Source organism: Momordica charantia (genome assembly GCF_013281855.1).
Source record: "Momordica charantia cultivar OHB3-1 chromosome 8 unlocalized genomic scaffold, Mcharantia_2.0 BLBB01000008.1, whole genome shotgun sequence".
Taxonomy (NCBI): domain Eukaryota; kingdom Viridiplantae; phylum Streptophyta; class Magnoliopsida; order Cucurbitales; family Cucurbitaceae; genus Momordica; species Momordica charantia.
In genome coordinates, this window is record NW_028275166.1 from 18,580,238 (window position 1) to 18,592,621 (window position 12,384).

The 12,384-nt window shown below is 46.7% G+C and overlaps 1 long non-coding RNA gene across 1 annotated transcript; it reads left to right on the forward strand.

Moving 5' to 3' along the window:
• The first annotated feature begins 5,557 nt into the window (after positions 1 to 5,557).
• LOC148209705 (uncharacterized) lies at positions 5,558 to 7,879 on the forward strand. Its single transcript, XR_015793080.1, has 3 exons — positions 5,558 to 6,182; positions 6,267 to 6,309; positions 7,601 to 7,879. It is a non-coding gene; the product is annotated as an uncharacterized LOC148209705 (long non-coding RNA).
• Positions 7,880 to 12,384: the final 4,505 nt, after the last annotated feature.

The window sequence follows — 12,384 nt, forward strand, 5'->3', positions numbered from 1 at the left end:
ATAGTCACTATAAATTTTGACCTTGTTTATCCTACAACTGGCGAGAATAGTGTACACTTGCACTTGCATTGTAACGACCCAGAAATTTCGCGCACCTCTAGGTCACATGAACTACCCAACTAAACAGTTTTAGCCCCGATTACAACCTGCCAACTTCCTATGAACATAAACTTATAAAATCAAGCTCCAAACCTCATCAAATTAACGATAAACCAATCTAAAAAAAACATGCAACAACGTTCGTGAACTACTTCACGAGGCAAGTTTATTATTCAATCTAAATGATTCTAAGCAAATGGGATAAAGCTCAAATAGGCACCTAACCCGAGGCATAACATAACAGCAAGGAAAAATCTCCCAATTATTCAAAGGTACATAATCCGTTTATTGGCCACAACATAAGGCCCTAACAAAAGAATTAGACTAAATAAGAAAAACTAAGCAGCCTATAGTCCTCCTTTGTCAGGTCTCCCCCGTCCCATTAGCATGGTCACCCTCGAGTCCTTCACCTGAAACAATCATTGTAGAAAGGGGGGTGAGTATATCCAATATACTCCGTAAGTAGCCCTCACCAAGCACTCACAAACATCATGCTCACAACCATAAAGGAAAAACATGCATCGTCATGCTCTATCATTACAGTATGCGAACAACCATAGACATGCTCTACTGGTACATATATTCATCCATAAACATGCTCTATAATACCAATACTAACCACAACCTATAAAAACAATTCCGTCCACCTGGCTTCCTAACACCTCAAATTCACTATGATCACCTCAGTTGTCGAGCTCTTCGAAACCATTCTTTTGGCAGTGTCAGCCCCTGGCCATTATACCCAGAGCCCCGACACTAGTGCATCGACCCTCGACCATTTATACCCGAGGCCTCGATGTCTTACAATCTATTGGCCCTTGACCATTTATACCCAAGGCCCCAATAGTTCTCCTTCCGAAAAACTCCTCGCATCAACCCCCGACCATTTATACCCGAGGCCTCGATACCAATTAGTGACGTATCAGCCCCCGACCATTTATACCCGAGGCCCTGACACTCACCCATTCACTTCATAATTTGCAAAACTCCACGTATCGTTTCTAGCCTCCAACCAAGATTCCAGTACTAACCCCTTAATAACACCAACCACCACAACGCCCATCAACAACACCACCACTAGTATGATTTCAATGCATCTCACAACTCACCAACACATTTCAGCATGCTTCCACAACATAAACATCATTCTAATAGCAAAACAATAAATCAAGCATGCTTTCACAACATACCAAATCCTAACAACAACGCCACAGTGAGTTTAGTCATAAAAGAGCATAGTCAACAAATTTCAAACGATTGGAGCCCGACCCAATTCATCCAAACTCTTAATACCCAACGTCCAAATTCAATAAGCACTTCTAGATATAATAAATATTCATGAGACACGCCAAACACTCCATACGAATTCAGACAACGAACATTTCCAAAACAGATTCACTTTAACGAACATTCCCTACAATCATACATCATTCTACAACAGATCTCAGTAGCCCAACAACACAAAATTCACACTATTATCACCGACGGACATTCAACACTAACCAGACATACAAAACTACATAAACAAGAGTTACACTACACAACCACGCATCAGAACCAATATTACACATCATAAACAGTACATCGGCAACCAAATAACAAACATCAACGCACGCACCCGCGTTCGTGCTACTTACCAACACTTGTCCTAAAGCTCCTAAGCTCGTTGAGCACTTCCTACTTCAAAAGAGCATGATCTCGAGGTTAGTACCAATTAGAAACATTTAGTTATAAACGAAACCGAGTTTAGGTAGAGTCGTTACCTTCTAACCCACACTAAAACAACTTGGGTTAGGAGTGGGTTGACGTCGAAGGTGTTCGGGCTCCCAATCTGAGTTCAAAAGGCCTTAAGCTTGCTGTCCCGACGTCTAAAAGTGATGAGTAATGCTGATTTGGGTCCGACTAGAGGTGGGTCAACGTCGAACCCATGCCGAAAAGAGTGGGTAATTAGATTGAGCTTCGGTTGCGTGTGAGGCAGCGTCGAACTTCACCAGAAGGCTACTGTTCACGTCGAAGGAAGTGCTGCTGGCGTCGGATTCCGGTGGCTGTTATGCTGCCGCTGTTCGTGGTTCATGGAGTGCCGGCCGATCGTGGAGTCGTCGCCGCGCCGTGGTTCGTGCGAAGACGCCGCGTCGCCGTGGAGAGCCGGTTCGTGCGCTGCTATTGGCGAAGTCGGGCCGCCGGCGTGGAGCTGTTGTGCCGCTTGGCCAGAGAAGAAAGGGGCCGCCGGCGTGGGCTGCTCCAAGAAGAATAAGAAGTTTGGGGGGGGGGGGGCTGTCGGCTAGGGCTAGGAATGGGGAAGAAGAAAAAAAAGAGGAAAAAAAGAAGAAGAAATGAAGGAATGGGCTAGGGTTTTGTCTTTGTTTCCTTCCTTTTTCCCTTTGTTTTAAAAACAAAATAACCCAAAGGGGCCCAATAAGTCCAAGCCCAAAGATAAGAAATCTACCCCCCTCCTAAACGAGACCCATCACACGGAATCCAGTAATTATTAATTTAATTGAATTTTAGAGGCCGATAAAAATAAATAAATTCAATTAACGTTCACTTTGAAAATTAAAAGAAAAATCTCCCAATTCGAGACTAACTAACCTGAGGGACTCGGGGCGTTACAGGCTTCCCTCCTTCAAAAACTTTCGTCCCCGAAAGTTGACTGTTCTAACAGTTCCGGGTATCTCGCCTTGATATCGTCCTCTCGCTCCCAAGTAGCTTCTTCCACTTGGTGGTTTCTCCACAAAACCTTAACCAAGCGAATCGTCCGGTTTCTGAACAACTTGGTTTCTCTTGCCAAAATTCTGACGGGTATCTCCTCGTAGCATAAGGACTCATCCAGTTGTAATGGTTCAGGGTCCAAGACGTGCGAAGGGTCATGAATGTACTTCCTCAACATAGACACATGAAACACATTGTGCACTGCTGCCAACGATGGTGGCAAGGCAAACCTATATGCGACCGGCCCGATACGTTCCAAAATTTCAAAAGGCCCAATGAACCTTGCACTGTGCTTGCCCTTCTTCCGAAAACGCAAAATCCCCTTTACGGGTGCCACACGAAGAAACACCCGTTCACCTACCACAAAATCGAGCTCTTTACGCCTGACGTCTGCATAACTCTTTTGACGGCTCTGTGCGACTTGCATCCTTCCCCTGATCTTTTGAATGGCACTGTTAGTCGCCTGCACCAAATCTGGTCCCAAGAGAACTCTTTCTCCGACTTCGTCCCAATTAACCGGAGATCGACACTCCTTCCCATATAGTGCCTTGTATGGGGCCATCCCAATCGTGGCCTGAAAACTGTTATTATAAGCGAACTCTATTAGGTAGAGGTACTTGTCCCAACTACCACCAAAGTCTAACATGCAAGCTCTGAGCATGTCCTCTAAAACCTGGTTCACGCGCTCCGTCTGACCATCGGTTTGGGGGTGAAACGCCGTGCTAAAGTCCAACTTAGTGCCCAGGGACTTGTGTAGACTCCGCCAAAAAGTCGAGGTGAAACGCGGGTCTCGATCGGACACTATGGATACCGGTATACCATGTAGCCTGACAATTTCCTGTAAATACAGTTCCGCCCATTTTTCTACTGTATACGTTGCCTTGCCGGGAATAAAGTGAGCGGACATGGTTAAACGATCTACAACTACCTAAATCACAGTGAATCCCTTAACCGTTATTGGTAGTCCTGTAATGAAGTCCATAGCCACATCGTCCCACTTCCAGACTGGTATGCTCAAAGGTTGCAGCAATCCAGCAGGTCTCTGTCTCGAAGCCTTTACCTGTTGGCAAGTCAAACACTTGCTAACAAACTGAGCTATTTCCCTCTTCATGTTATGCCACCAGTAATGTTTCTTGAGGTCTTGGTACATTTTGGTACTTCCTGGATGGACCGAGTAGGAGTATTGTGTGCCTCTCCCCAATAAATCCTTCCTCAAAGAATAATCCTTTGGCACATACAACCTTCCGCAAAAAAGCAAGGCTGCCTCACCTGAGAGAGTGAAATCCCCATGGCCCACCATATCAAAGCCTTTGGCCAAGCTAGGGTCTTCCTTTTGGGCAACAGTGATCCGCTGTCTCAGACTGGGTTCCACTAAGAGTCGAGCCAACAGTGCGGAGACATCATCCACCGTCAGCTCTACTTCCAAGCGTTCCAACTCGCTGTGCATTGGACTACAGCTCGCAACCAGAGATGCCACACTTGTCGCCCTTCTACTTAGAGCATCAGCCACCACGTTTGCCTTACCCGGATGGTAACTAATCTCACAATCATAATCCTTCACCAACTCTAATCACCGTCTCTGTCTCAAGTTAAGCTCCTTCTGAGTGAAAGGTACTTCAAACTTTGATGATCCGTGAAGACCTGAATTCTCTCTCCGTAGAGGTAGTGTCTCCACAACTTTAAGGCGAAGACCACTGCTGCTAATTCTAAATCATGAGTGGGATAGTTAAGCTCATGCGCCTTCAGTTGTCGAGAAGCATAAGCTATAACTTTCCCATGTTGCATCAGTACACATCCCAAGCCCCTTCGCGAGGCGTCACTGTAACCCACCAAACCTTCCGTCCCATCGGGGACAGTTAACACCGGTGCACACCAAACGCTTTCTTTTCAGTTCTTGGAAAGCCTCCTCACACTCGCTGCTCCAAGTGAAGGTAGCATTCTTACGAGTCAACTCTCACTGCGTCAACGGTGCCGCTGTCCGAGAGAAATCCTGGATGAACTTTTGTAATAACCAGCCAAGCCGAGGAAGCTACGAATCTCTGTAACTGAACTAGGTCTTGGCCAATTGCTAACAGCTTCTACCTTGGTGGGGTCTACTGCAATACCTTCGTTGGTGACTATGTGCCCTAGGAAAGCCACTTGGTCCAGCCAGAACTCACACTTTGAAAACTTGGCATACAACTTATTTTCCCGTAGTATAGTCAAAACCTGTCTGAGATGTTCTTCGTGGCACTGCTCAGTCTTGGAGTATATCAGGATGTCGTCGATGAACACGATGACAAAAGAATCTAAATACTCCTTAAAGACCCGATTCATTAGATCCATAAAGGTTGCCGGAGCATTTGTGTAACGCCCCGAGTCCCTCAGGTCAGTTAGTCTCGAATCGGGAGATTTTTTTTCATTTAAATTTCAAAGTGAATGTTAATTTAATTTATCGATAATTATCGGGCTCTAACAATCCAATTAAATGTTTATTAACCGAGCTTCGTATGTTGGGTCTTGGGTTGATAGGAATGGACTCCTCCTTCTTTGGGTTTGGGCTTGGATGATTGGGCTTAATGGGAAAATTGTTTTAAATCAAAACAAAATGGGGAAACCCTAACACTTTTCTTTTTCCTCTTTCCCTCCCTTTGTTTCTTAGCCGACAGCCCCCCCCCCCCCCAAGTTTCTCCTCCTCTCTTCTGTTCAGCCGGCAGCTCCTCTTTTTTTGTTCTCCGGCGAAGCACACGGCAAAGCGTCGTTTCGAGTTTCCTCCCCGACAGCAGCGGCGAACGGTGGACCCACGAACTTGGCAACTCTCTGGCGATTCGCTTGCATCACCCTTTTGCTCCAGATCCGGCGACCCCAATCTATTATTCTCCTCACGGCGGCGCAAATCCCAGCCTTACCTCGACGGCGGCGTGTTTGGTTTGGCGGTAACCCTCTCGTCCCTCAACGACTCCGACGGCGGCGGCCTGTAGCAGTGTGCGGCGGCGCTAAGAGCAACGAACCCGACGGTGACTCGAGGAGTTGCGGCGAATTCCAGCGGCACCGACGTCGTACACTGGCGGCGCGTGACCTTTCCTGCGTGCAGCAAACTTCGACAGCCCCCAACAGTCCGAACTCGTGAAGCCCAACGAGTTTGGTGACGTTTTCCGGCCTTCCGGTGACGTTCGACGTTGACCCCCTCTCATTCGAACCCAAATCGGCATTACCCACTCTTTTCGGCATGGGTTCGGCGTTGACCCACCTCTAATCGGACCCAAATCAGCATTACTGATCACTTTTAGACGTCGGGACAGCAAGCTTAAGGCCTTTTGAACTCAGATCGGGAGCCCGAACCCCTTCGACGCCAACCCACTCCTAACCCAAGTTGTTTTAGTGTGGGTTAGTAGGTAACGACTCTACCTAAACTCGGTTTCGTTTATAACTAAATGTTTCTAATTGGTTACTAACCTCGAGATCGTGCTCTTTTGTAGTAGGAAGTGCTCAACAAGCTTAGGAGCTTTAGGACAAGTGTTTGTAAGTAGCACGGGGGCGGGTGCATGAGTTGGTGTATGTTATTTGGTTGCCGATGTACTGTCTATGATGCTTAATATTGGTTCGGATACGTGGTTGTGCAGTGCTACTCTTGTTTATGTAGTTTTGTATGCCTGGTTACTGTTGAATGTCTGTCGGTGTTAATAGTGTGAAATTCTGCATTGTTGAACTGCTGAGATCTATGGTAGAATGACGTATGATTGTAGGGAATGTTCGTTAAAGTGAAATTTATTTTGGAAATGTATGTTGTCTGAATTCGTATGAAGTGTTTGGCGTGTCTAATGAGTTTTATTATATCTAGTAGTGTTTTTATGGACGTTGGATATTAAGTGTTCGGATGAATTGTGTTGGGCCCCAATCGTTTGAAATTTGTTGACTATGCTCCGTTATGACTAAACTCACTGTGGCGCTGTTGTCATGATTTGGTATGTTGTGAAAGCATGTTTGGTTTATTGTTTTGCTATTAGAATAATGTTTATGTTGTGGAAGCATGCTGAAATGTATTGGGGAGTGGGAGATGCATTGAAATCATACTAGTGGTGGTGTTGTTGGGGGGCGTTGTGGTGGTTGGTGGTATTAAGGGGTTAGTACTGGAATCTTGGTTGGAGGCTAGAAATGATATGTGGAGTTTTGCAAATTATGAAGTGAATGGGTGAGTGTCAGGGCCTCGGGTATAAATGGTTGGGGGCTGATACGTCACTAATTGGGTATCGAGGCCTCGAGTATAAATGGTCGGGGGTCGATACGCCAATATTGGATAAAGATGAGTGTCGAGGCCTCGGGTATAAATGGTCGGGGGTCGATGCGAGGAGTCTTTCGGAAGGAGAACTATTGGGGCCTTGGGTATAAATGGTCAAGGGCCAATAGATTGTAAGACATCGAGGCCTCAGGTATAAATGGTCGAGGGTCGATGCACTAGTGTCGGGGCTCTGGGTATAAATGGCCAAGGGCTGACACTACCAAAAGAATGGTTTCGAAGAGCTCGAACAACTGAGGTGATCATGGTTGAATTTGAGGTGTTAGGAAGCCAGGTGGACGGTAATTGTTTTTATAAAGTTGTGGTTAGTATTGGGTATTATAGAGCATGTTTATGGATGAATATATATGTACCAGTAGAGCATGTCCATGGTTGTTCGCATACTGTAATGATAGAGCATGACGATGCATGTTTTTCCTTTATGGTTGTGAGCATGATGTTTGTGAGTGCTTGGTGAGGGCTACATACGGAGTATATTGTATATACTCACCCCACCTTCTACAATGATTGTTTCAGGTGAAGGACTCGAGGGTGACCTTGCTGATGGGACGGGGGGGACCTGACAAGCGAGGACTATAAGCTGCTTAGTTTTTCTTATTTAGTCTAATTGTTTTGTTAGGGCCTTATGTTGTGGCCAATAAACGGATTATGTACCTTTGAATAATTGGGAGATTTTTCCTTGTTGTTAGTTATGCCTCAGGTTAGGTGCCTATTTGAGCTTTATCCCATTTGCTTAGAATCATTGAGATTGAATAATAAACTTGCCTCGTGAAGTAGTTCACGAACGTTGTTGCATTTTTTAGATTGGTTTATCGTTAATTTGATGAGGTTTGTAGCTTGATTTTATAAGTTTATGTTCATAGGAAGTTGGCAGGTTGTAATCGAGGCTAAAACTGATTAGTTGGGTAGTTCATGTGACCTAGAGGTGCGCGAAATTTCAGGGTCGTTACAATTTGTGAGTCCAAAAGACATCACGACAAACTCATAGTGGCCATACCTTGTCCTTAACGCCGTCTTCGAGATGTCGGCATCCTTTAACCTCAACTGGTGGTACCCCGAACGCAAGTCTATTTTTGAGAACACCTTCGCCCCCTGAAGTTGGTCAAAAAGGTCGTCAATGCGTGGTAGGGGATACTTGTTCTTGACTGTAACTTTGTTTAGTTCCCTGTAATCTTTACAAAGTTGCATTGAGCCGTCCTTTTTCTTAACAAAGAGCACGGGCGCACCCCAAGGGGATACGCTCGGGCGGATGAAACCCTTGTCGAGTAATTCTTCCAACTGTAGCTTCAGCTCCTTCAACTCTGCCGGAGCCATTCGATAGGGTGCTTTCGAGATGGGAGCCGTCCCTGGCAGCAACTCTATACAAAAGTCCACTTCGCGAGACGGAGGCAAGCCGGGGAGGTCCTCAGGGAACACGTCAGAGAACTCATTGACCACACGAACTGCCTCAATGGTCGGTACAACCTTCCTTGTATCCACAATGCTAGCCAAATAGGCCCAAGCACCACGCTGGAGAAGATGGCTGGCCTTCAATGCCGACACCACTCTCGGGACCCCGGCCTTGGCTCCTTTAAAGGTAAAGTTTTGTCCGGAAGGCAAGCGAAAGCTAACTTCCTTCTTCGAGCAATCAATGTTAGCCCGGTTGGCAGCTAACCAATCCATGCCTAGGATCACATCGAAATCCTGCATATCCAGTTGGATTAACTTCACCTCCACGGTCTGACCATCGAAAGAGAGCTGGCCTCCTTTCACCACTTGACTAGTGACCAACACAGATCCTGACGGAGTGGATACCGACAACAAAAAGCCCAACGATTCTAACTCGTGGTCCGCATGCCGAACAAAAGTAGAAGCAATGAAAGAATGACTAGACCCCGAGTCAAATAAAGCGTAAGCAGGCATTCTGAGTACTAAAACAGTCCCTGTAAAAGTAACACGCATGCAATAAAACACAAGCATATACACACAGCTCAAGACTCGCAAAGAGAAGGTACCTGTGACCACAGCCTCGGCATGCTCAGCATCCCCCCTGGTAAGAGCAAAGACGCGCACCCTATGGGTTCCACCTTGAGTTGTCGCTGTCGCAGGGATCCTCTGGCCTAAAGCTTGGGTATTCGAGCCGGTCATCGGACACTCCCTTGCAAAATGTCCTTCCTTCTGACACCTGTAACATATTCTCTTTCCCGCCCAACACGCCCCAGTATGGCTCCTCTTACAAGTGGGGCACACCGGAGAAGCAGTCTGCCTTTGCACAAGCTGCTGGTGTCCCCTCGAGGGTTGATTGGAGGAGAACGATGCAAATTTCCTCTTGACCCCCGAGTTGGAGCCCATCATCTGTTGAGACTGAGGTTCCTCGAGACATTTGTCCATAACCAACGCGCACCTGACTGCTGCGGCATAAGTAGTTGGTTCCTTGAGAACAAGTAGCCCCTTGATCTCTCTACGCAAACCGTCAATGAACTTGTCAATCTTTAATTGTTCAGTAGGAATATATTGCATTCCAAACCGGGACAGCTCAGTGAACTTCCTCTCGTATTGGGCCACAGTTAGGCTCCCTTGACTGAGACGGAGAAACTCTGCCCGTTTTTCGTTCCTGACAGTCACGGGAAAATAGTACTCATAGAGTAGGTCCTTAAACCTCGCCCATGTGACGGGTGCGTTGGTTGTTGTCCTCCGCGCCGCCACCGCCCACCAATCCTCCCACTAGTTTACTGCTCTCCCCCGAAGCATAAACACTGCTCCCCGGACCTTGAATTCGTCGGAGCACCCCAAACACATAAAGGGCTTCCAACTCCCTGACCCATTCCTCCGCCGCCGCAGAGGCCTCTCACTCCCCCCCGTTGAAAACGGGTGGTCCGAAGCGTTTGAAATCTCTGATGAACTGGACCTCCTCTTGTTGAATCTGTGCCCGCGGCTGGCTGCTGCGCCTGAGCCCCACCGGCTCCATTCGCATTATTCAGCAATACTTGCAATGCCTCAGCTAGTAACGCCACCTGGGGATTCACCTAGGGAACTCCCTGAGGTGCTACCTGCGGAACCGGGGGGTGCTACCCCTCCAGGAACTGCCGGGGGAACATTTGGATCCGCTGCCTCCTAGCCCCTAGGGTTCGGATCCTCAAGCTCCAAACCTCATCAAATTAACGATAAACCAATCTAAAAAAAAACATGCAACAACGTTCGTGAACTACTTCACGAGGCAAGTTTATTATTCAATCTAAATGATTCTAAGCAAATGGGATAAAGCTCAAATAGGCACCTAACCCGAGGCATAACTAACAGCAAGAAAAAATCTCCCAATTATTCAAAGGTACATAATCCGTTTATTGGCCACAACATAAGGCCCTAACAAAAGAATTAGACTAAATAAGAAAAACTAAGCAGCCTATAATCCTCGTTTGTCAGGTCTCCCCCGTCCCATCAGCATGGTCACCCTCGAGACCTTCACCTGAAACAATCATTGTAGAAGGGGGGGTGAGTATATCCAATATACTCCGTAAGTAGCCCTCACCAAGCACTCACAAACATCATGCTCATAACCATAAAGGAAAAACATGCATCGTCATGCTCTATCATTACAGTATGCGAACAACCATGGACATGCTCTACTGGTACATATATATTCATCCATAAACATGCTCTATAATACCCAATACTAACCACAACTTTATAAAAACAATTACCGTCCACCTGGCTTCCTAACACCTCAAATTCAACTATGATCACCTCAGTTGTTCGAGCTCTTCGAAGCCATTCTTTTGGTAGTGTCAGCCCCTGGCCATTTATACCCAGAGCCCCGACACTAGTGCATCGACCCTCGACCATTTATACCCGAGGCCTCGATGTCTTACAATCTATTGGCCCTTGACCATTTATACCCAAGGCCCCAATAGTTCTCCTTCCGAAAGACTTCTCGCATCGACCCCCGACCATTTATACCCGAGGCCTCGACACTTATCTTTATCCAATATTGCCGTATCGACCCCCGACCATTTATACCTGAGGCCCTGACACTCACCCATTCACTTCATAATTTGCAAAACTCCACGTATCGTTTCTAGCCTCCAACCAAGATTCCAGTACTAACCCCTCAATAACACCAACCACCACAACGCCCATCAACAACACCACCACTAGTATGATTTCAATGCATCTCACAACTCACCAACACATTTCAGCATGCTTCCACAACATAAACATCATTCTAATAGCAAAACAATAAATCAAGCATGCTTTCACAACATACCAAATCCTAACAACAACGCCACAGTGAGTTTAGTCATTACAGGCATAGTCAACAAATTTCAAACGATTGGAGCCCGACCCAATTCATCCAAACTCTTTAATACCCAACGTCCAAATTCAATAAGCACTGCTAGATATAATAAATATTCATGAGACACGCCAAACACTCCATACGAATTCAGACAACGAACATTTCCAAAACAGATTCACTTTAACGAACATTCCCTACAATCATACATCATTCTACAACAGATCTCAGTAGCTCAACAACACAAAATTCACACTATTATCACCGACGGACATTCAACACTAACCAGACATACAAAACTACATAAACAAGAGTTACACTACACAACCACGCATCAGAACCAATATTACGCATCATAAACAGTACATCGGCAACCAAATAACAAACATCAACGCACGCACCCGCCCCCGTGCTACTTACCAACACTTGTCCTAAAGCTCCTAAGCTCGTTGAGCACTTCCTACTTCAAAAGAGCATGATCTCGAGGTTAGTAACCAATTAGAAACATTTAGTTATAAACGAAACTGAGTTTAGGTAGAGTCGTTACCTACTAACCCACACTAAAACAACTTGGGTTAGGAGTGGGTTGACGTCGAAGGGGTTTGGGCTCCCAATCTGAGTTCAAAAGGCCTTAAGCTTGCTGTCCCGACGTCTAAAAGTGATGAGTAATGCTGATTTGGGTCCGATTAGAGGTGGGTCAACGTCGAACCCATGCCGAAAAGAGTGGGTATTTAGATTGAGCTTCGGTTGCGTGTGGGGCAGCGTCGAACTTCACCAGAAGGCTACTGTTCACGTCGAAGGGAGTGCTGCTGGCGTCGGATTCTGGTGGTTGTTCTGCTGCCCGCCGTTCGTGGTTCGTGGAGTGCCGGTCGATCGTGGAGTCGTCGCTGCGCCGTGGTTCGTGCGAAGACGCCGCGCCGCCGTGGAGAGCCGGTTCGTGCGCTGCTATTCGTGGAGTCGGGCCACCGGCGTGGAGCTGTTGTGTCGCTTCGCCGGAGAAGAAAGGGGCCTCCGGCGTGGGCTGCTCCAA